We start from the raw sequence: 26,403 nt of genomic DNA on the forward strand, positions 1-26,403 counted from the left end.
GGGTATTTCAAAAGTCCCCTGACATAGGGTAACTGTTATTTCAAGGTTACAACAAAATGTAAGAGGGAAAACCGTCTCCAAATATGATGTTTTCAATCTAAAATGAAGGATTTTTTTAGAATCGGACGAGCCGTTTGATCTGTACACCTTTATGTGCCCAATATTAAATGAAAATGCAACGATGCCATTTACCTGGACACACAACATAAGTGAATGAAGTTAAGGTCTTTTACGCTAATACGTCGATGGCTAGCCCTCATTCCAAACAGTCACTCGTCGGAAGAAAATATGTTACCCAATCACAAGGTACGGTATGTCCATAAGAAGACCTCAAAATATGAAGCATCCAATGGAAGTGAGTTTACATACTACACTATTGATATCGTTTATTAAAGAGACTTCAGTTTCCACCCTTGGAATTCTCATTACTGTATGTCCAACAAATCTTTCTCGAGGACTGCGACCGCCGCATAGAATTTGCAGATATCATGTTAGGGTGGAAAGAAGTTAATGTCAATCTGTCCGAGGATATTTTTATGGTCTGATGAGACAATCTTTCATATTGATGCTTTCTTAATAGGTGTAACTGTGACTATTAGAGAAATACTGATCCAGTTGCTACTGTTGAAAAAATGAAGTCGCGTCCAAAGGTAACAGTGTGGTGTAGAGTGAGTTAACAAATTGGGCTGGTCTTTATTCTTGTATTTAATTAATTATGTAAATATTTAATTATGAAGTATTAACTTGAAACTGAACTACGATTATAATTTCTCTTTGTTTTCAAAATATCAGTCTATTGACAGCAGAACGTTCTTACCCATATTTTACATTTAAAATCTACGAAACACAACGAAAAATTAACCTTAATTGGATATGCTTATGAACTTTGTAGTACCTGCCTTTCTCTATGAAATGACGTTACAGAGCTCATATTTATGCAGCACAATACTCATCCACTCTTTGCTCATGAAGTTCAATACTAGTTCAACACTCAATCCACAAAAGGACGTTAGATAAAAGAGTGGCCTACTCGAATCACTGACGTTAATCCCTGCAACATTGACTTGTGGGGTTAGATCAAACTCATTCAAAACTCTTGATGAACTTCAGGAAGGAAATCGTAATGTTTTGTTCGTAGATCCATCTGATTTGTTAAGGGAAACATACATAATAATACACGAAAACGTTTTTGACAACGCTGTTGCTTCATGTGCAATTTATATACGTACCACTCAGGATGCAATTGAAACTAGGTGTTGATTTTTTTAGACAGCCTGGCAATATACTATGCACTACTAGTAAAGTGAATATTAATGTATGAGTTGAAGTGAGCAGTATACAATAATAGCCATTCTGTGCTGAATGAAAAAAGGAGGGATTCACAAGCCATAAAAGTGTACAATCTTTTTTTATTTTTCTAATGACCGTCCACTTCTATTTCAAAGACCGCTTTTTTACAGTCGCACATAGCTCCATTTACTACAGTGCGTTCCAAAAATAAAGTGACACGTGTCATTCATTAGTACAACAATACGTAATATCAACAGGAGGGAAAAATAAGTTGCACAGCGTCTGATATGGCTTGCATTTTTTCTTATCCTAGTAATGTTGGTAGACCTCAGGCAAAGAGGATCCTCTATGCTCATAGTTCTTCAAGTCTTCGTAAATTTCTCAATTAGGAACAGTGTAGCGCACAAGACGAGACTAGAAATAAGGTTATCTCGTGTCGTGAATTTTTTTAGTCTCGCCTCCTTTTGAAAAATTATGTACAAAATTTATGCCCCGATTTTTTTTCTTAATTTCATTTTCAAGTTACGAGAATTCATCCGCATCACGAGAGGTCCATGAAGATCATTAAAACCATATTTATAATTGGAGTATAATTGTGTAATGGCTTCCGTACATTTAAACTTTGATGGATCGTCTTCATTGTTTTCGTAGAATCACATTATCAAGTTAGTTTAGGCCTTCCGCATCTAAGGCCATTTAGCCCTTTATGATTTGGTTCGGCGAGCACACAATCCGGGGAAAGGGAAGGAAGGAAGCAGCCTGGGACCTATAAGTTAGGTACGGTCCCAGCATTTGTCTGGTGTGAATGAGGAAAACCTCATTCAGGGTGGCTGGCCTGAAAAAACGTGTTACACTTTTTCGGCCGAGCGACTCCACCGTGAATCAAACCCGGGACCGCTCGCACCGAAGGCGAGAGCGTTAGCGAGTACGCTACGCGGGGCCACTCAAGTTAGTTTTTATGCTAGGATTCATGCAACACTAAAACAGTATTTGAGATCTGATACTTGAATGAATTAGTGTTGCTGAAGAGAGTGGAGGAATTTCTCATCCCGTCTCGAAAATAGATGAGAATTAAGATTTTTCTCGTCTCGAATTTAAAAAAGTACTCCTTGCATCGACTCTCATTTTGTTTCCTAAACGACAAATTTCTCTTATCTCGTGGACAACACTAATTCTAGCTGTTATGCTATCTCAATTCAGAACCATTGTACGCAGAAATCTATCAGAAAATGGTCTTTCACTGTCTGTGTGTACTCACTATGCTTATTGAAGACGGTATTTAGGAGAATTATTTGCTGTTCTAAAGCATAAAAATAAAAAAATAAAAAACACTACCCTGAGCGAACATCGAAGGATATGGTCTCAATCATTCAAATGCGACGAACAGACAATGAGCAATAAAGGACTAGACACACATTTGCATCTCAACACTTAGCTTAACTGACTTACTGAAGCAAATGTACACTTATGTCCAAAATTATTGTCGCATATCTATAAATGTCTTTTTGTAAGAATATAATTTGATAATGATTTTGCAGGATAATTTTAATACGGATACTATGTATATAATCGGGAAATGTATATATGTAGTAAATTTCATAGGAAAATAATTATAAATACGAAAAATATAGTGAGTAAAATAAAATGTTGCGGAATGGACACGAAAATTTTAGTTTCCTTTTATTGTTCTTATTTACTGTTCTTTTAACATGAAATTTACCACATGAATGCCTTTGCCAATTACACACATACTAACATTATAAGAAATACCCGGCGAATTCGTTATCAAATTATATTCCTCGAAAAATATATTTATAGATATGCGACAATAATTTTGGACATGAGTGTACATAACGCAGGATAACCAACATACTACTTGCAGCTCACACAATACAATCTCTCAATACACACTCACCCAAATAATTGTAATCACCCGCTTTTTTTTTAAACGAATTCGTTGCGGTGACGTAAGAGTCACGAAGCATTGCAGAACTGCTTGCCACATGGTGACAGGGATCAGTCATGTGGTGCTTGTACTAAGAATGGGGAAGGCTAGCGATATATCAGAGTTTCATAGAGGCGAGATTGTGATGGTCAGACGTCTGGGTACGAGCATCTCGGAAATAGCGTGACTTGACAGGTGTTCGCGTACTGCCGTGGATAGTGTCTTTCAAACGTGGAAAAAGAATACTGAAACCAACACCAAACGACAAGGTGTGGGGCGGCCGCATCTCATTAAAAATGTCCAACGTTGTAGACTGTCGAGGTTGGTAAAAACAGGCTAAGGAGCAATCTGTGGTAGAATTAACAGCAGACTTAAACAGTTAACGAAATATGAGTGTTTCTGAGTACACAGTTTACTGTATGTTGTTAAATGTGTCTCCGCAGCTGAAGTTCCACACGTGAACCAATGTTAAACGCATGCCATCGTCAATTACGACTTAAGAGGACTTCATACCTCCACAAAAACGCGCAGAACAGACCTTCCGTTTTGAACATTTTTCTCAGTTACGACTAAAGATAGAACTATGGAGTCTTTTTTATATTCTTCACAAAACATGTCGGCACAAATCCTTCAGAACAAAAATTTAAAAAATTTTATCCTTAATGAGTAAATTTGGTATAAAAATGGGGAATAAACGTCATTTTCACATGCAATTATCTCCAGAACCCCACATGCTAATAAAAATCCGTTTTGAAGGAATTGTGCATTGATCTTTGCACTTGACACTCGCACTATAACTTGTAAAGTCAGTTTTGATATATCGATACTGTACGTGGAAAACGAAACCCTTGTAACAGCGTAAAGTTTCTCTGCACTGTAGCGACATCTTGTGCTTAAAGTTCGACAGGGCCTAAGCCCCACCCACAGTAGAATTCGGAGGGATACAATAAAGTAGTTCGCGAGGGAAGATCCGCATGCGACGTCTGCTGGCAAGGAAAAGCAGCATTACTGTGTGTATTGTGTGACAGGTGTAATATTTTTTGACGTGTGCATTTCAAGAGTTTACTGAAGTCCCCAGCATGAAGCCAAGGAAGAAAGTAGGGATGTATCTACATGAGCGCAGAAGCAAGGCCAAAATAAGAAAGATTTTTGCTTATACATTTGCTTTTTGCTCATTGCAACAGAGATTCTACTCAAAGATTTTTGCCCTACACCAACTCTACTAGCAATTTGTCGTTGTGTATATCTTCCTTCCGCCAGAAGCGTTTTGATAACTTCCACTTTACGTGGAGAAAGATCTCTGGTTTTCACATTATGCAGCGATTACAGGACTTCACAGACTAAAATTTTAATACACAAAACACGTCACGATCACTTTAAACTGGCCCATTCGAACTGTTGAACGCTTTGAATGTTGTGACTGCTTACGACTGCAACCACAACACTTCAGACTGTAACTTGTTGATAGAAACCACAATCGCTGTATTAGAGACCTGCACGGGCCGGGCTCGGACTCTGTTATTTCTTTGGGCCGGGCCGGGCTGGGGCCGATTATTGCATTTCTTTAATAGTTATTGACTTTCGTTAAACAATAATTAGAATAAAGGCAAACGCTGAAGAAGTGTGCCCGTGAAAAATGTTACAAAAATAAAACTTTTAAAATTTATCGGGCCCGGGCCGAAAAATTCGGTTCGTGCAGGTCTCTGCGCTGTATACAACTGAAACACCACTTTCAGAACTTTCTCCTCCACTAATGTCATCTGCTGTTCAACGGTGATATCATCACTTCAACTGTACAGTAAACAAATGAAGGATCCTCTATTGGTGGTTTAACCCTTAACTCACATGTTTTAGAACTCCTAAATTAGGGCTGCAACATCAGCTTTGCATTTTACGGGCGTGAGTCTAATAATTTGAACACGTCTGTACACATTTGATTGATTAATGACAGTAGGAAATTACTTTTGCAGTAGTGGTTGATACTATTTGTTAAATAATTATCTACCATTAATATAAATAATGGAAAATATATTAAACTCTTTATTGTAACTTCTTGCGTTTATATATTTTTCAAAATTTTTGGGTGGGTCCGTGCCTACCCGGCCTACCCGCTAAAGCCGCCACTGATTGTAACACCCTGTACATGTAAATATACTGTAGATTTATGAAACGAAATGTGGAGAAAATAGGAAACTTTAAATGTATTAATATTGTATCGCATAATGAAAGTTACCTGTATATGAATTTCAAGAGTATATATATATATATTATGTGTGTGTTCCCGTGTATGTGTTTATTTCATTGTTCACGTACTAATTCAGGTGTTTTTATTATTGTAGTAGAATAGCATATTTTGCGGTTTGTTAGAATTGTCTCCTTTCTAAGTGATTTGTTCTTAGGAAGTTATAATTTGTAATAATACGTGTTACAAGACCTATGCGACAATTTTCGGAAGATTATTCCGGACACGAAAGAAAGACTTTTTGAACATTAGTGCAACTAGTTTCGGAGCTGCAAGATGCCGAATGCGTAGGAAATTGAATTTCAAGGGAATATAATTTTAAAACTACTCAATGTAGAGAGTGCGGCTTCCTAAATTACTGTCGAAGTCATATCTTTTCTATTTACAAATGTTTGTTTCAAAATTATGTATTGTGTCCGGAATAACCTCCCGAAGTTTGTCGCATACGTTTTGGAACACCCTGTACATGTACATATAGCTTTATTAAGTTTTTTAAAGTATTATGGAGCTTACAAAACGAAATGTGAGGAAAGATAGGAACACTTTAAACTTATTAATATTGTATTACATAGTGAACGTTTCCTACGAATTTTAAAAACGTATGTTTTTTTTTTTCCTTTTTCACCTAATGATTCAAATGTTTTTGTTGTTTAGTGTAATATATTTTGCCTCTTGGAACTCGCATTTCTATTGCATTTATACTTGACGTAAGCTAAATTAGTAATAATACACAGAGTGTTACAAGATCTATACGGCAAATTTTGGGAGGTTATTCCTCTCTCACACACAAAAAGTTCTTTTGAACTTTTGTTTAGTCACATTGACACCCGTTTAGTGACACGTTGAAAGGATTGTCACTCCGTTTGACATTTCAGTTTTGTAAACTTGACATTCCAGAAGGGTGAAATTTGACGTCATTCTGGAGTTTTCTGCAATCTGTTATTTTTTTGGTAGCTAAGCATACCTTTCCTTTTCTTTCCTCCCCCCTCTTTTTTTTTTTTTTTTTGAATTTTCTGTCATTTGTACTTCAAGGAAACCAAATTAATAATAACACTATTATGTACTGTAAATATGGAACTATTACTTACACAAGTAAAATAAATCAGTATATTCTGTACCCCGAATTATTATTAAATATTTAAAATTTGACGAATTCTGTTATTACTTTTATTCCAGATATGGAGATAATTGGTTAAAATCTTGTACCTAGAATAGTACCTTAGGTACTTTGATTAGTCAGTACATGTACAGTACCTATCTTGGGTAGTACTTAGGCTATCTATTACCTGATACCTGTTACCGATACAAATTTGAGTCAGTGCCTTGTACCTGTACTAAGTTATAAGAAATCATGCCTAACCCAATAGTGATTATCTTCTGCAGATATTTCTGCGTCTGGGTTCTTCGGCGATTACACAACCCGCGAAAGTGGAGGTGGAAAGAATATAAAAGAAGAGAGCCCTCTCGTGGCTAAGCGGTTAGGGTACGCGCCTTTGGCGTGAGAGACCCGGGTTCGATTCCCGGCGGGAGCTCATGTGGTTCGGATTCCACGTTAATCAGTAGGTCCACGTCTCATATAGCCTCGCTGCTGAACGGGACGCTAAATTAAAATCAAATCAAAAATATAAAAGAAGAGATCCGTGTCCCCCAAATGATTCCCTGGATCCAACAAATGACCGACTTCTAAAACATTATCCTAAGATTACTTCGCTTCAGTTATTAAAAAACAACAAAGTGTACATATAATTAATAGTTTACGGAAGTTGCAGCTTCTTTAACCCAAATGAAAAAAAAAACTTGTGCTTCAATTATATCCAAATTTAAAGGAAAAGGTTTAGATAATGGAACTATATTATTGCATACCATTTATAATTTTTCGAGTGTGTAATTCTTCTTTAGATTTGTGTCAACATAAACTGCATAATAAACATATGGACTTTGAAAAATACTTTTTTTGACAGCAGATTACACAATTTATTTGACTTATTGACAGTTTGAAGACAAACGTTTTAACAAGGTACTATAAATACTGCCATAAAACAATGGTACTAAACTGCTTTATAAGTACTTTATATTTTTATATGCTATAACTAGTGTTTTAAAAAACATATTTTTTGTTGGATGGAAAATTTGATGAAAACGCTTTTATTCTGTTTTGCAGTTTTTTTTTTTTTTTTTTTGCTACTTGGTGTAAAACAGGAAATGAGATATAGCTGTTAATAAAAAAATATGGTGTTTTTTTAATCACGAATAATAAATAAATATTTTTGTCAGTAAATCTTAGTCTTATGTAGATAGGTTCTGTGTACAAGGGCTTAAATTTAAATAGTTATACACAAATTTATGTTTTTTCCGGGGTAGTAGTTCTTGGTTAAGCATAATAAAAAACTACCTGGTACATAATATTTATGGAGAAAAAAAAGAAAAAAGCTAAAAAAAAATAGCTTTTTTCGGCCGGAAACTAAAATTTTCCGTTTTTTCAGGCCTCAAATTTTTTAACCTTTGTATATTGTAGCTGCCCCTCCTAGATAAACCTGCTGGCTACACCCCTGTTCTAGTGTAATGTAATCCGATCTCCATTCATCCCCCACCCATGGGCATAACTACTATGGCACAAAACTAAAGGGACCCATAGACGATCCATGGTTTGTACAAACATTAAGTTTGTGCAAACACTGTGTTTGCGCAAACTCTCTGCCATACACGATTCTACTGTTTGTACAAACTTCAGTTCAATTTTGAGTTTGATCGCGTAAATATGTCCACTGAAGCAGTTTGTTTAGCTATAATAATGGCTTGTGCATAGAAGGGGAAAAACCCGCGAAACCAAAAAGGAAGAACAGGTTGTGGATGAGAGAGTGGTTCAAGAAACGGTCTAGTTTAGTCATCAAAATTTAATTGCCGATAGGCACGTAGCCAGGATTTCGTAATGGGGGAGGGCCATGATATGAAATACGGTGGTCGATCATTCTAAACTTTTTTACTGGAACATATATTGGTTTGTTTAGCAAGGATTTCGTAACGGGGGCGTGACTTGAAGGTCCAGGAGCCCGATCAATCTAAAGTACTTTACTATCAACATATATCGGTTTGTTAGGACAATAAAATGAGGATATGTTGTCAAGTATTTAATAACAAACTATGAAGAAATCTCGAGTAAAATAATAATAATAATAATAATAATAATAATAAAACGTATTGAAGATTTTACAATATTTACGTCCTTCCTCAATGTATTCAAATATAACAATTTTCCTTTCATTATGACCTCAACTATTATAAGAAGTACATATTCACTATTATAAACAGTACATACTCAATAATGTCTTGTAAAGTATTTTACAATATTTGCGTTCCTTCGTTTCCCGGCGGGAGCTCATGTGGTTCGGATTCCACGTTAATCAGTAGGTCCACGTCTCATATAGCCTTGCTGCTGAAAGGGACGATAAACTAAACTCAACTCAACTATATTTGCGTTCCTTTCTCTGTTGAATCAAATGTTAACAGAACTTTCTTTCCACATAAATTTTTGTTTTTATTATTCCGTCAACTACTGTCTGTTCCAAATAACATGTCAAAAGAGCAGTAGAAAATTGTTTTTGAAATAACATGTTTGATACTGTAAGGATGCGATGAAAAATTATGATTTAAAAAAAATGTCCACGCAATTACACAACGGCACTATGCTTTCGGAAGCTTGAAATCTCCCTGACTAGTAGCAGAAATTCTGACAATTCCGTAACTTTTATAGAAATTGCAAATTCCCTGTCTCTTCCAGGATATCTCGCTCACCTCGCCACCATGTATTGCAAGTAATACAAATTTCCTCATGAGAAAGAGTAACCAAAAGCTTCCTGTAGTTTATTTTTAACGCTGATCCTTTTTTTTTCTCATTTCATTTTGTTTAATCTTCCCTTTTTTTCATTTCTGGACTCAAAGGAGGGATCCTGACCCCCCTAAACCCCCCTTGGCTACATGGTTGTTGCCGAGCTTGAGATAAGTTCGACTGTGGTCTTATTTACGAATGAATTCAACTATATTTGGTGAAATATTGGAAATGGGTACTCCTCTTATTCGAGAACAGGATACAAATATGAAAGATGCAGTATCTCGCGAGCAGAGGTTCTTTGACACTTTGCATTATCTTGCGTGCGGAAACACGTACGAGGACTTAAATTTGAAACAGCCATTGCATCTCAGACGCTTGGACAAATTATTATAGAAACGTGTGAGGCCGCATTTTTCAGATTCCTGTTTTTATAATCTTCACTCTTTACCTTCCACAGTTCAGGTAAATTTCGATAAAGTTCAATAAATTCTTGCCAGAATTCTTGAATCCTATTCATTTACGCCACAGCGCGAGAAATAATCGTTTCTACATAAGGTCTCCTACCTATAGGGCCCATACACGGTCCACGGTTTGTGCAAACAAGGCTGTTTGTGCAAACAATTTGACCGTGTATGGTGCTGTATGAACTGTTTGCTCAAACATTTGTGCAAACTTTTTCCACATCGAACTCGTTCAAAAATTGTTTACACAAACATGATGTTTGCGCAAACACGTGGACCGTGTATGGGCATGTTTGTGCAAACACGAGCTTTATTTCCGAGTAAGAGGCCTAGTGTACAGACGCTTATTTCTTGCGTTATAGCGTCAATGAATAGGAATCAACAATTCTGGAGAGAATTTATTGAACTTTATCGAAATTCACCTGAACTGTGGAAGGTAAAGAGTGAAGATTATAAAAACAGGAATCTGATAAATGCGGCGTATGAGGAATTGGTGGCTAAAATGAAGAAAATAGATTAGAAGGCGGATAGATAGTCAGTGAGGAATACAATCAATTTTCCAGTATTTCACCACATGTAGTTGAATCCATTCGTAAATAATTTTTATAGTCCACAGTCGAACTTATCTCAAGTTCGGATATTACCTAAGTAAATTTTGATGATTAAACTTAGACCGTTTCTTGAACTACTCTTTCATCCACATCCTCTTCTTCTGTTTTGGTTTCGCAGGTCTTTCCGCTTCCAAAGCACAAGCAATTACTATCGCTAAACGAGCTGCTTCAGTGGACATGTTTACGCGATCAAACTCAAAATTGAACTGAAGTTTGTGCAAACAGTTGAACCGTGTATGGCCGAATGTTTGCGCAAACACAGTGTTTGCACAAACATGATGTTTGCACAAACCGTGGAATATCTATGGGTCTCTTTAGAAATAAACCTCGTGTTTGCACAAACATGCCCATACACAGTCCACGTGATTGCGCAAATATCATGTTCGTGTAAACAGTTTTCGAACGAGTTCGATGTGGAAAATGTTTGCACAAACGTTTGCGCAAACAGTTCATACAGCTCCATACACGGTTAAACTGTTTGCACAAACCGTGGACCGTGTATGAACCCTATAAGAGATGAATCCTAAGTTTTCGGAAACGCAACCATTGCACGTACTGAATAAAGTGTGTAACACAGTGGTTTCCATTTCATGAATTTTTGGTGATTGTATGCATTTACACATTATTCACAGATATAGCAGTCTTTTTTGTAATTAGAGCTCAGATATTTGCTATAATTACGACTCGCTCTTTAAGAAATACGATAAACTAAAAACGTGTAAAAAAAATGCTTGTCATAAACGTGGAAAATGCACTGAAAGAGCCTTAAAATATATTATGACGTCAAATATTATTCTAAAATATGCTATTTTCACTGTACCTTAGCTGAAATTTATTACAAATATTTGAATTAAAGTACGTCAAAATAAGTTTGAATTAAAGTACGTCTCCTTGCAACGTAAAATTATACCTACGCAATACTTTTATGATATGTTTGATACAGCGAAACAAAATTATAGGTTCACACGAGAGGTCATTGTTGAACTGTAGTGCAGTTTTTATATAGTGCGAATGTTATATCGACTTGTGGAAAAACAATAGGGAAACTGTAGTCGCGTTCTTCTTCTTCTTCTTCTTAATAATAATAATAATAATAATAATAATAATAATAATAAACTGAAAAGCGCGAAAAATGTGCAGAAAAGTTCTAAAAAGGCAAACAGCAAGAATGCCAAAAATACTTTTACGATGAAAGTCAAGAGCGTTATTTTTCTATTATATGGACAGCTAATGTATTTTGTTTTGTTCCCGACATATATATATATATATACAGGGGCGGATCCAGAATATGATCAAGGGAGGGGCTAAACCACATTTTGCCGTTTTATCCAGTGTAAAGCAGGATTGAAGCCCATTTTATCCAGTGTATACCTGAGCGTCAAGGGGGGGGGGCTATAGCCCCTATAGCTCCCCCCTTAGATCCGCCACTGTATATATATATATATACACACTTGCCCTAGTTATAATTAAATTATCTACCATTCTGCTACGGAGAATGTTGATTATGAGTCGTCAGAAAGTCTTCGGTATTATCTTGCAGGGGGCTGCCCTCACCCTTCTTTTTTCTTCGCATACTTTGAACAATTCGAACTGGCTCTTCTATGCGCCACGGCAATCGTGTCGTATGGATGGATTTGTTGGCTGGTGGGCACTTGATGCTTCTATGTTCGAGCCAAACAGGTTTTCAGCATTACCCCCTGCAAGCAAGTGTCAACTTCTCCCTCCCCTGCCCGTTGCATTTCGAAGCAGATATATGCGAGCACACAGGACAAAAGAGGTCTTCGCCGGGATTTCACGGATTCTCGTCCACACTACTCCGCAGCACTCGCCCTACACAGAATAGTTTGTTTCACCCCCAAGTCCAAGACTTTCGCGTCAGCTGAGCCGTTGGCTTCAACGTGTAGAATGTACGGACTATTTCCTGACTCGGATTCTGACCATTGCGGCGGTGCAAGGGATTTTGGCTTGAGAGAATCTGTCAATCTCGTGACGTATGTGCTACGTCAGTGGTAAAAGCCACGCAAATAACATCTAAAAAATCACGCCCTTTTTACCCCTGTTCCTCGGTTTTAAGTTTTCTCGCTTGTATGACGGAGCCTTAAATGTTCACGCGCCCATCGTCATTGAACTGCAGTGCAATGAAACAACGTTGCATGGTTGATGAATCACGATACTTCCTTTATCATATCAATGTCCGGGTCAGAATCTATCGTCTTCCAAGGCAACAGCTATTCGAGACGTGCACGGTACAAAGACGACAAGCCAGTGGTGCTTCTATCATGATTTGGGGAACCGTCACATGGTTATCCTTTGGTTGAGTAATGCATGTGAAGGACACCATGACGGCTTCTAGCTATCGACAGATCATTAATGATCATGTACACCCAGTCATGCCGGCAATGTTTTCAGCTGATAATTGCATCTTTCAGCAGGACAACTCTCCTTATCACAAGGTCAACGTTGTGCTGCAAGGGTTCGAGAAGAATAGTAGTGAATTTCAATTGCTGCACTGGCTCCCAAACTCACCAGATCTTAATCCAACTGAACATCTTTAGGATGTCATTGAATGTCAGATATCTTCCTCCTTCTGTAGAATTTACAAGAATTAAGTGGGTTGTGTGAGTAGATGCGATGCGCCATGCCTTCAGCCATTCACCAGAACCTCATTGCTTTCATGCCAAACTGCATTGCTGATGTTCTGTGAGCCAAAGGTAGACATACCAGATAATACGTGGGGTTATAATGTTTTGTTTGGTGAGTGTATAATTGCGTTTATATGTGTTAAATTACTTTACAAACACACTGCACTTTGGCTTTGGATTGAAACTAAGATAGTAAAGAAAGATGATTCACGTTTATTTGCTTCTTTTTACAGAAGAGAGTACAGGGTTTTTAAAAGAGAGAACTGGTAAAGCACACTTGAACAACACTGTAAATATATAATTAATACATACATAGGCTGAGTTAATATTTAATAATACACATTATTTTTAAAATGATATGAGACCTGGAAATTTATTAGCAAAGAATGATACAGAGATAAACAAACTAACAAACTACATATTTGTGGATAGACTTATGAAAACATTTACGAGAGAGAAAGAAGTTCTGAAACTATAAGAGAAGTCGTTATAATGCGAAGATATGAGTTGAGAAAGACAAGCAACAGGATTATGAAAGCAACAAACTCTATCAATAAAATTTCATTTGACCTGCAAGGATGCGATCATAAAGATAGTTTTTCATGTTCTTATGCATTCAAAGGCGCTCTTTAGATTGGTTCATCTTCAAACGAAAGCAGTAAAATAAAAGGGACAAAATTGATATTCTAATAGCCTTCTTCGGACCATTTGATCTCATAATCTGGGTAATGCTTCTTCAGAATTTCGACAGTAAGTTCATGATCAGCTTTTCCATATCCCTGCAAAAATAAAACAAAAGAAAATAGTTAAATTATTTTGTAGAACAGGAAGACATAACAATAAAACAATAAAGTAATAACAATAAAAAGTAACTACATTATATACAAGGGTGAGTCAAAAATTATCTACATTTTAGTCATAGCACATCCTCAAGGTTGTCACACTGCTTCCCATGGCTGGACATGCGTGCTTGACGTTAGTAAAACTGCGGTCACTTGTGTGAAAATGATCCTGACCACGTCATTTGCCTTACGTAGTCCAGTCAAATTACATCAAAAACGGGCCAAACCTAGACATTTAGAATAAAAAGATGGGACATTCTGGAATTTGTTCGTGATCTCTTCTTCATTAACCTTCAGAAAATCCCAAAAAATCCAGTTGCGGGTTTTCCGCCATTTTGAATAAATAGTCTGCCATCTTGGATTTCTCACATGCGCTTAGTTTATGCCACATAACTTCTAAAGTAATTAACGTAGAAGGATCATTCTTTCTTTAGTATACTTCTAATATTGTAGGCAATGTAACAAGTTATTATCATTTTTCTCCGAGTTACAAGTTTTGCATGACTTTAGAATAAAGTGAAAAATTGGGGTCGAGGGGACATATTCTTTCCATTGCCTCATACAACTTAACAGAGTAGAAATATGAAAAACGTGCTCGAATAAAAGTTGTTGGAAATTTCATAAACTATAACACGATAGGGGAAAACGGGGTAATGGCACGCTGTGTATAATTGCACGCATCCCTGTTTACAAAGAACCAGAAGAAGGAGAAGGCCTGCATGGTGTTCAACCTTACCAACAACGTGTCTAACGAACCTCACTTGAATGGGAGAGCGCTGCAGAGAACGTACTACGGAGTATGATCATATATTGAAAATCTTTATTTTTCTTCAAAAATTTCACCAGTTTTCTTTAGTGCTTAAGTTCAAACTTATTTCTGGGGTAAGTATTTTTCTAGTCAATATGTATGAAAAGTCAATTTAGAATAAATATAGGGTTAGTATTTTGTTATAATGCTTACGCATGCTAGTCAATAACAAAAAAAATTAAGATGGTCTGATTTGGAGTAATAGCACGCATGAACACAAGAGTGCGTGTGATTAAAAATGCCTCATCAGGCTTTGAAAAGTGTGGTACGTTCCCCATGAATCCAGGAGTTTTTATAGATGCTGATTTTGCAGCAAGTGATCAGTGCTGTACTCAGACTGAGGAGAATATGGAAGTAGACCTTTCTCATGATGCAATGGACTCGACGAAACAAATATTTAGTGACGTGGACCATCAAGGGAAGTAACCAATTCCGAAAAGTTCTCCACAATAGTCCTACGAGAACGCTCGTATTAACAGCAATTCTTCAATTCCTAGGCAAAAACCATCGTCAGTGAAGCAGAAGGGAAAGCACCAAAGCTCAGAAATTCTAACAGCAATGCGTCGTAAGGCTCTTCTGCAATAAAAAGAGCGAAGAAAGCAAATACGTTTAGGGAATATCATCATATGGAAGTTTAAAAAAGAATTTAACTAAGAACTCAACTGTTGCGTGCTATTACCCTCAACTGCAAAGTAATTGCACGCAGTGTAAGGTTTCGAATTTCCGTCTGCTATCTTATAGCGGAGAGTAATTACGCAATAGTTCCGAGTTATTTCATAATAAATACTCGTAGGTATGTACAGCACTATTCATTAGATCCCATAGTGCTCTCATTGCTGTTCTGAGCAATTATAAAAAAACGCGTATGATTACCCCCTTTTCCCATATATATATATATATATATATATATATATATATATATATATATATATATATATATATATATATAATGTCAGAGATAAGCAATGAACCTTTAAACGTCATCGGTCTGCGCACAATTTCTGTAGAAACATATGGAGGCATTTGAGACGGCTTTTCATTGTAATTTCCGGTAAGTATCAACCTGAAGTCCGGCTAAGTTTAATAAACAGTTTTTAAACAGTGGGGTGGGTAGGGGGTGCGCAAGAACCCTGCAAGTAGACTTTCGCACTGTCTTTCTGCATGTAGGCCTATGTGTCTATTGAAATTAGTATTTGAGATAAACATTTTAAAAAGAAGATGAAATCTATTGAAATATGTTTTACTGATGCTATCTCGCAAAAAATCCAGTCGCGATTTACCCCCCCCTTTTTTTTTTTTTTTTTTTTTTTTGAATAAATAGCCTTAGTCCAGAATGTAAGCATGTCCACTCCGCTACAGTTTCCAACAAGGAGGAGCAATGAGTTATCCGATTTCTGTGGTTAGAGAGTGTAAAAAGGGCTGAAATTACTGTAAACTTTCATCACAATACGGGAACGTTACTTTATCAGGTCGAGAAGATGACTTTGCTCGTAGATCGAGAAGCTTACAAGTCGCAGGATGAGTACGACGCACGAGCGGTGGTTTTGGCTTCGCGATCAACCGGAAACCTTCTTGGAAGAAATACGTAACTTTGTGGACCTCTGAAATAAATGCACTGACAAGGGAAGTGACTATGTAGACGAACGATGTTCATGTTAAACTTCTGCCTATATACAAACAAATTGTAGAACGAAAAGCGTAGATAATTTTTGACTCGCTTCACTAATTTAGAAGTATCAAAGTTTATAAGAGATAAAGAAGTTTAGACTTATATTGAAAAGTGAATCTAAGTTATTTTCTTTCACGCTGACTCTAAAACATATACGAGGGTATATCCACCTTGTTTATAAAATATACAAATTGAAAAAGTAATGTAGTATGAAGTACCATATATCAAAGCTAAGACAAATTATGTTAAAGAAATTAAAAAGAATGCTATCAAAATATTAAAACGCTAGAGAGAAACTAATTAGTTGAAGAGTATAAGGATTACAGGTAAAAAAGAGGGACCTTAGTTTTGATATCTTCGGACAAGGGTAGACACAAACGATAGTGACGAACGAAAGACGTTCCTATTTTTGTCCTAACACATTTCATACTACCAATTTCCGTAATGTTTGCGCTGAAACCAATTATTAAAATGTTATCAATACTACTATTTGATTTTCTTTTACAAATATTAATCTTAGAGTCAATTACCCGCTTCGCTGGGTTAAAATAAGGAAAATTAGTAATATATTCCGTTCGCTAGTTACTTTTTACTATTACTGAAGCACTCTCTGATAGAAATTTTGTTATAAAAATTAAATATTGCTATTGTTGGCTAAATTTGGATTTAAACGCCAACGAAAGTGTCACTTTTCATCTGCGCGACCAAGAAAACTATGGATTCGACAGTAATATATACTGTGGTGCTATTCAGCCGGTTCGCACCGGTTCGGACGAACCGGTTGTTAAAATATTTCGAGTTCGCAGAACCGTTTGTCATACCGAGATAAACCGACATACACACATATACAAACACACATATGACCAAGCCAAGCGTGAAAGAAAGAAGCCAAGCAAAGTATGTGTTTAAACCTGGCAGAACCTATTTTCAGAATTTGAAAATTAAACCATGCAGATCGTTTGTTTACGATTGTTCTCATAAAATTTTCGTTTGTTCAGGATTTATAAACAATTTATACCAAAAACAAAATGGGCGGCGGCAACTTCACGTAGCAGAACCTATTTTCGGCAATCGAAAATAAACCATACAGAGAAGGTTTCTATATCTTTTATATTTCTATTAGCATAGCAAGTGTGTGCATTGCAAATTTCAGTTGGAAGCTTGTAGAATACAAATTTTTCATAGCCAAAAACAATTTACTTATTTGAAGAACATTACTTTGCTCTGTACATACGAGAAGATTAATGGAGGGCGAGGGGAACGGTAAATTTTATTTTAAGTGTCTTTATTCTTAGAAATTCTTACAGCTACACTGTTAAGTGCGATCTCTCAGATATCAAGAATGAGAACTGGGATCATTGAAGCAGTGAGGGTTATTTATATTTGAAACTCATATATACCATTATTAATAATTGTCGACCCATTGCTGGATGAAAATCTTTAAATTACTTTTTGACAACCATCTAACTAAACTAACTATATAACTCTATGGCCTATGGAACCCGGAGGTTCAATGCCGCGTTCACAAAAGCTCTCCACTGACTTCTATCCTTAGCTAACTGCATCCAGTTTCTACTTTGTATTCCAATCTCTGCGAGATCCATCTTAATATTGTGATCCCATCTGCGCCTAGGTCTTCCTAATGGTCGTTTTCCGATTGATTTTCCAGTCAAGACTTTGAAAGCGTTTCTACTTTCTTCCATTCTAGTTACATGATCTGCCCATCTAAGCCTCCTAGACTTGACGACCCTAACAATGTTGGGTAAACCGTATAAATTATGTTTTGACAACCACGTTTGTTTTGACAACAAACCAAATTATGTTTTGATTATGTTTTATCTTAGATTATTCGTTTCCAAGATATTCGAAGTGCAACATAATTTCGTCACACCATTTGTATCCTGTGTAGGTCGCTCTATATCACAAGAGAATTATTCTATATCTATCTATCTACTTATCCGTCTATTATCTCTCTGTTTCTCTCGGTCGAGAGAGAGAGAGAGAGAGAGAGAGAGAGAGAGAGAGAGACAGACAGAGAGAGAACCGGTTGTTAAAAAAATAACATAGCACCACTGTATATATATACCCTTCCTCTAAGTTGCACCCTCATAGTGAAATGATAAAATCCATTTCAGGCCCGAACCTCACCTATGTTGAAGTGTTGGCCGAGATCGGTGGGTGGTTCAATAGTTATTAAGTCACAAACATAGTGACTATCATTTATATATATTAACCTGAATTAAGATAAATCACCTATCTTTCATCTGTATTATAGCTGTGTGTTTTCTTCGTAGCGTTTAATTCTTTTCAGAATCATGTTTCTGAAATCGCTGTAGTTAGGATTTGAAAGGTTTGTCTTCTACATTTTTGTTTTATATGTCATTACAATACAAAGTATTTATTATCGGTTTTAATATAGGCCTACTATTTTTCCTTTGTTATAATGTTTATAACATTATTTTACCATTGCTTTTAACAGGATCAATTTATTCTCACTGCAATGATTTTAAAAAAAATCATTAACTTTCGTATCTTATTTTTGGGGATTAACTGGCCATCAATGGACGTTCGTAGAGTGGGTGATTCATCTCAATCACATCAAGATCCATTCTGGTAATTTAATTTCCATTAAAAATGTTACAGACCATTCAGTTCCATGCGAGTCCTCAAGCTAAAGGTTTCTCTAAAAAGCGGATTTTTAGAAAGAAATTAAGAGAATGGAGGTTCCCTTTCAACATACTTGGTAGACTCTATTAAGCTAATGATCGGGATATTTGGAAATTGGTAGGGTATGGTCGGCATCTTGGGAAATTGGTAAGCTAATGATAGGGACGATTGGGAATTGGTAGGCTAATGGTCGGGTTGGTTGGGAATTGGTAGGCTAATGGTCGGATCAATTTATTCTCACTGCAATGATTTTAAAAAATCATTAACTTTCGTATGTTATTTTTGGGGATTAACTGGTCATCAATGGACGTTCGTAGAGTGGGTGATTCATCTCAATCACATCAAGATCCATTCTGGTAATTTAATTTCCATTAAAAATGTTACAGACCATTCAGTTCCATGCGAGTCCTCAAGCTAAAGGTTTCTCTAAAAAGCGGATTTTTGGAAAGAAATTAAGAGAATGGAGATTCCCTTTCAACATACTTGGTAGACTCTATTAAGCTAATGATCGGGATGGTTGGAAATTGGTAGGGTATGGTCGGCATCTTGGGAAATTGGTAAGCTAATGATAGGGACGATTGGGAATTGGTAGGCTAATGGTCGAGATGGTTGGGAATTGGTAGGCTAACGGTCGGATCAATTTATTCTCACTGCAATGATTTTAAAAAATCATTAACTTTCGTATCTTATTTTTGGGGATTAACTGGCCATCAATGGACGTTCGTAGAGTGGGTGATTCATCTCAATCACATCAAGATCCATTCTGGTAATTTAATTTCCATTAAAAATGTTACAGACCATTCAGTTCCATGCGAGTCCTCAAGCTAAAGGTTTCTCTAAAAAGCGGATTTTTAGAAAGAAATTAAGAGAATGGAGATTCCCTTTCAACATACTTGGTAGACTCTATTGAGCTAATGATCGGGATATTTGGAAATTGGTAGGGTATGGTCGGCATCTTGGGAAATTGGTAAGCTAATGATAGGGACGATTGGGAATTGGTAGGCTAATGGTCGGGATGGTTGGGAATTGGTAGGCTAATGGTCGGGTTGGTTGGGAATTGGTAGGCTAGTGGTCTGGATGATTGAAAATTGAAAGGCTAATGGTCGGGATGGTTGGAAATTTGTAGGGTAAGTTCGGCATGGTTGAAAATAAAGTTGAAGAATTCGTTGGCTAAACGTAGTTTAACCCTTTTAGAATTTATGGTAACTTATGTTACCATAGCATAGTATCGTCTTTGACCTCTTATTTGTGTTCTATAATAGGTATATATGCCGGTTGTTTTATTGGTGAAGTCAAAGATGGACCAAAGAACACTCCAAAGAACACTCGCACTCCCAATCGTATTTTACATCTTTCGTTACGTTGGTAGTCGGCTAGTCAACCGTTTCCCACTATTGGGTCTACTGTCTGCGCTGTTAGAAAGGTATGCAACGATGTACCTCTTAAACCTCGTAAACGACTATAGTACCAGGACAAGTTGTAAATGAATAAATGTCCATTGAACACAAAACTCAAACACAAATGTTGTTTACTTAAGTTTGTGCATGGACAAATTTGTCATAAACGTCTTTTAGAATTCTATTTAATTAAGATTTGATCAGAAAGGTCTTGGACCAATTCTTCAAGGGTCAAAACTTCTAAGAAGTTGTATGTGTTCCTACACCTTTTTGGTTACTGGGGCATTTATTTTAAAAGCTGTGAATGGTTTCTGTCTGTATAGAGGATTATACCAATCAGAGTTTTGTCTGTAAGAAACTGCCACAACAAGGTCATTTGGTGTTTCTATATCCATTTCAGCATTTGTCTAATGTGGAGTTCTCAAAAATTACTAGAGAATTCCGTCCATTGGGAGATTTTCTTGCTTAAAATAGCATTTGAATCCCTTGTTCACTGGAAAATTTGTCAAATAATATGGTGTTTTTTGCCTATATTAGGGCTTATCTTGTTAAGGATTTATCCAAAGAATCATTTGGAATTTCTGTCCATTAAGAAACCTTTTATAGAATCCCTTAATATGACTTGTATAATTTCTACGAATAATAAAGGAAGAATATTTAGAATTGTGTATGCAGTCATAGAACACCGAGATAATATTCATTATTATGTAGAACTTCTCTTTCGAAACACTAAAAAACAAAACATAGTTTCAGCCATGTCTCTCCTGAGATGTCACTGTTGGTAAAACAATATTTCATTATTTGCTGACAAACCGTAGTTAAAAGTTTCAAAAATAAACTAGCTGAACCTACACTCTCTACACAGTGCATCATTCACATATAACCATGAATCTCGTTGTCATTCCTCCCATCTGTACATGTAACTCTACCAGTGGTGCTATTCAGCCGGTTCGCATCGCTTTGCCAGAACCGGTTGTTAAAATATTTCGAGTTCACAGAACTGTTTCTTATACCCAGACATAACAATAAATTTTGCCCAGTCATACTCATGAACAGTAAATTTTAGTTTAACTATCTTTGTTTTTAGAAATTATTACAGCTATAGGGTTAAACATAGGATCTCTCAGAACAAGGTATAAGCTTTTATTTCTCAAATGCTTAGATATCAACAGTGAGGACTGAGTTCACATGAGTGTAGTGGCGAGGGTTATTATATTTAAAACACCTCGTATACCATTATCAGAAATTGTCAGCCTATCGCTGGATTATGGTCTTCCTAATACTCTTCGACAACTATCTTGGATAATTCGTTTCTTGGATAATTGCTACCTAATTTCGTGACACCACCTTGTATTAGGATGCAGTGTGGGTCTCTACTTGTCACTTGTGGTATCCAGTAAAAAAATTTACTTTTGTCTGCCTTGTATGGTTCTACTCTCTCTCTCTCTCTCTCTCTCTATCTATCTATCTATATCTATATCTATATATCTATATCAATAATATATATATATATATATATATATATATATATATATATATATATATATATATATATATATATATATATATATATATATATATATATATATATATATAATTATTGAAAGAGAACCAGTTGTTAAAAACTTAGAATAATACCACTGCCCTTTACAGACACAAGTGAAGTACGTCTTGATAAAAGTCGGCGGGTAGATTTTTTCAATATTTCGCACCGTTTGCAAGATTCGAGCCTACTTCCGGTTGGAGTTTCTAATTCATGTATGATGTTTTATTTCTTCTTGCATGCAGTATGTAATAAGCTAATACATTACACACACATAATAAATTATAAGGTCAGTGATATATGGTGTTCATTGAACAAAATACTCCAAACAATAAAGATTCATCTTAGACTAGAGAAACAGTTCTTCGTTTTTCATTCTTATTTGGCCATGAAACAAACACCAGAGAGATATATAAACTCCATGTACAAATGTGTGGTGTTGGAATAAATAACTCGTAGAATATGATACTTTCTAAAATTTCAATACTTCCAGTGTATCCCTAAAATGTATTTAAAAAATAACAGCTATGTTTCTCTTAAATATTCAATTAGAACTGGAAAATCTACACAAAATTTGGAATCGAAAAGTGAAAACGGCATATTTCAAGCACTTGTGGTTTTTGAGATCTCATTGTCGAAAAGATTGGAGACGAACATATAAACTTTGGAGACAAACATATAAACGTAGCATTTTAATATATAGATTGAACACAATTAAACTGTTTTTCATCCAGTGGGGTCTATAAAGAAACACTTTTAGATTCTAACCCACGTATTTGTGAGTACACAATACAGATGAGTCTTCTGCTTGGAACTGAAGCGATATAAACTATATTTATTGTAGATTCAGTGGAACATCCTGATCTGCACGCTCGTACGTAGACGTTATCGATTGAACCAGCATGGAAAGGATAGAGACGCGTACAGGTATTTGAGGGTAGCAGCGAGAATAGAGGAAGGATACAGAAATCCAGCTACTCTTCTCTCTCTCTCTCCCTAATCATGCACAATTGCTATGAATATGATGGGAGTTGTCGATCGCGAGGTGGTGAAAGGTCAGAGGAAGTACTTCGGCCTGACACCACTTGTCAATTACCATTTGCATCTGCTTGACAACGCCGTTCAGAGATGCCATTCAATATTTCTGCTCCAATGTTTTCTTCTTCTTCTTTTTGTTTCCTTCAGAGGATGTTTACTAATGTCTTTAGGGAGAAAGAGGATGTGCGAAGGAGGAGAATTGATTGAAATAAAGAAAAGCACTTTGGTTTATTTTTGGATTTTGTATAATGATCTAAAAGTATGCATGAAAACCTTTATTCTCCGTTCTATTAAAAACAAATTGCCTTCATAATAATATTTTGTTTCTTCTTCCTGTTTAGTAGACGCCCCTACTTTCTCTTCCTAAGAAAAGTATGGAGGATGTTGTTGAGCAACAAAATAATGGATCCATGTTTTTATGTACTTAGTTTCGGGTGAGATTTTGTAAGGAGCTTGAGGCTACAAGATGGCTAAAGGATCGTGTGGATTTAGTGTTGTATGAATTTTAAAAAACAATTTTACATAATTTGTCTTTTATTATTTGTTCATTTAATTTAATCGTAAATCATCAAATCAAAAAACATGTTTAATAAGATATAATAATTAAAAATATTATCACATACAGTATTATTTTCCTTAAAAACAAAGGATTTTTATATCTAGAAAACAAGAAAGAAGAATCCTCTAGATGGCTAAGAAACATATTTTACAAAGAAAACAAAGATTGAGGAAGTCTTGCTAAATATTATATCAAACATTATCTACTTATAAAAGACATAGAAAGCATACACTGAGAAAAATCCGTTATCCGGACAGCGGTATATTGAACAAATATATGGAATCCGTATGTTTACTGCGGAAATCTGTACGGAGCATACATTATCCGTATGATATATACGTACTGCCTTTTCCTCGGTTACATGTTATATCATTCAGCTGCAGGATGTCTGACATCTGTCCGTATATTACATACGTATACGTATGTTACATATGTCAGGTATATGTTAAATACGTCCATCTGCATATGAGATCATTACCGCCTATATACAGTCATACGGAAAGTACGTATAGATGGAACACTTATATGGACAATAGTATGAAACATAAGTTTTCCGTTATACCTTTGCTCCAGCATGTTCAAGTTCAAAACCTACAGGTTTTACGCATGTAATCTACGTTTTGACACACGCCACATACTTTTTTCTCTGTGTATAATCAACTATTAACATTTTATATATTAGTATACTCGTAGTTGGTGATTACTTGAAATGATATGCCCGTAGCCAAATTGCCTCTACAAAAATTGTTGCTGAGTATCTTAGGATTCTGAAACATGTATTTTTGGATAGCGCACATATTAGTTCCTAAGTGAAGTCTTGGCCCGACTACGGTTGGTCTCATCGGTTTGCAGCTATGGATCTTTGAACTTCATTTTTTCATGTTTTCGGCAGCCTATAACTACGAAAGGAAGCATTTGTGCACCCAGGTTGATCTATACTTTTCGTCTTATCTAGATGTCAAGTAGTGTTGCCACGAGACCTGACAGAATCCTTTGAGTCGAGACACGAGACGAGACAGACTACTTGTCTCATTTCGTTTTCGAGACAAGACGAGATATCTTGTCTCGTGTCAAAAACGTAAACTCGGTTTTTGGATTTGTTTAAAAATTTATTAATTTTGAATAAATTATTTACGTTCGAAATGTATACCAGCGTTTATTATTTCAAATCAGGACTATCCTACAAAGTGTAGGGAATACCTAAAGTCATTATTTTTTTTAACGATCCTCATAAACAGCTTTTATTTCCATTTTTCAATCGATTCAAGTGATAGTGCTCCAGATTCAAGTACAATGTTAAAGCATTCATTGAGATCAGCGTTTCAGAAGATTTGATTCCGGGGAATGGAGGGGATATCTATGTATAAAAATCCTGTTATAAAAGTACAAGTTCTCTTAATTGCAGTGTTATCAATAACTAACCAGTGTTTCATGATCTTTCTCGTTACGAACAAAGACAGAAACGTCAACCTTTTTCGGTACTGAGTTTTGAAAGAATGCTCGTTTCACAATAAAATTTAGTTTTTTTTATTGTTTTCTGATATTATTCGAAAAGAAGCCATTTTTGAAATCGGAAAGTCATATAGGCCTCCTTATTTGTTGAAGTGGCGCAGACGTTCTGAGAAAAGAGGATTTCAGAATATTTGAGAATGGCTTGCTTTTCTACTGTACCGACAGTATTGATAAATATTCCTGTCGTCAGAGGAGGATCTAGCCCGGGGCCGGGGTAGCCTAGACCCCCTGATTTTTTGAGTGGCAAAAATAACTGAAACTATTATTTAATTATTTTGAAAGTTTATAGTAAACTCATGATATATCTATGATAGTCTGGGCTCTGGTTGCCCCTCCCAGCTTTTACCTTGTAGATCCGCCCCTGCTTGTCGTAGTAATTCATTACTGGTTTAGTCGAAATTAAGCAGTTATTGTTGGAAGATTGTAGTCTTGTTGTATGTTGTGCTCTGTTAAGCAAGCCGAAGTTCATTAAATGTTGTAATTTTAACCATTTGGCATAACATCTCTGTTTTTTTTTTTTTTTGTGGGCTTTAGCCGCTCTAGTATTGCACCAGATGAGACATTTCTCGTACCTTCGAGACGAGATACGAGGAGAGACAAGCATATCTTTACGAAACGAGACGAGGCAACCTGAAATATTGTCTCATCTCGTGGCAACACTAGTGTCAAAAATCACCTCCCAAATGTTATCGGTGTTGTTTTGAAACACCCTGTATACTGGTGCAGCCGCGAGACATTAAAGATTTTATGTTTTCATTTTCTGAAATATCAAATTAAGCTTTTTAATTGTATTGTTCAGAACAGTATGCCATAACATAAAACTTACAACATTATTTTCCTTTTATGTCCGACTGAATGAACATTGTGGTGGATTTTGGAATTTCATTTCTACTCAACGGTGATTATGCTAAACTGTTTGTTACAAGTTTGTAACTTTCCCTTATTAAAACCATACATTCTGTAATCGACTTGTCTCTGATTGGGAAAGTTTTCACCAGTTTATTTGCTGGACTGTGATTAAATTTTTTGTCTAATTTACAGCTAATTCATCTATTAATATCTCTTATAAAATACTTTATTTTGTGATTTCTGAAGGAATCAACTGATTTATTAGAAGTGGGCCGCGGTGGCTCAGTGGTAGAGCGTTCCCCTCTGGTGCTTGGGGTCCTGGGTTCGATTCCAGCCCCCGCCAAGTGAACTTTGTGGTGGACAAACACCGTGTGCGTGGGTTTTCTCGGGGTTCTCCCGTTTTCTCCCACTTTCTTTATTCCACCATTTCATTCATTACTCATCATCACCGTCTCCTTTAGCCTAACCGGCATAACCGTGGGACGTAAAACTCAAACAT

The 26,403-nt window shown here is 36.1% G+C and overlaps 1 long non-coding RNA gene across 1 annotated transcript in view; it reads right to left on the reverse strand.

Annotated features, from left to right (window-relative positions):
* Positions 1–13,213: 13,213 nt before the first annotated feature.
* The window catches only part of LOC145690171 (uncharacterized), a 315,735-nt gene continuing 302,545 nt past the window's right edge, over positions 13,214–26,403 (reverse strand). Inside the window, exon 2 of the long non-coding RNA XR_014132177.1 lies at positions 13,214–13,799. This is a non-coding gene — a long non-coding RNA (uncharacterized LOC145690171). The remainder of the gene's footprint in view (positions 13,800–26,403) is intronic.

Source organism: Thermobia domestica, chromosome 7, assembly GCF_964235325.1.
Source record: "Thermobia domestica chromosome 7, izTheDome1.hap1.1, whole genome shotgun sequence".
NCBI classification, from domain to species: Eukaryota; Metazoa; Arthropoda; class Insecta; order Zygentoma; family Lepismatidae; genus Thermobia; species Thermobia domestica.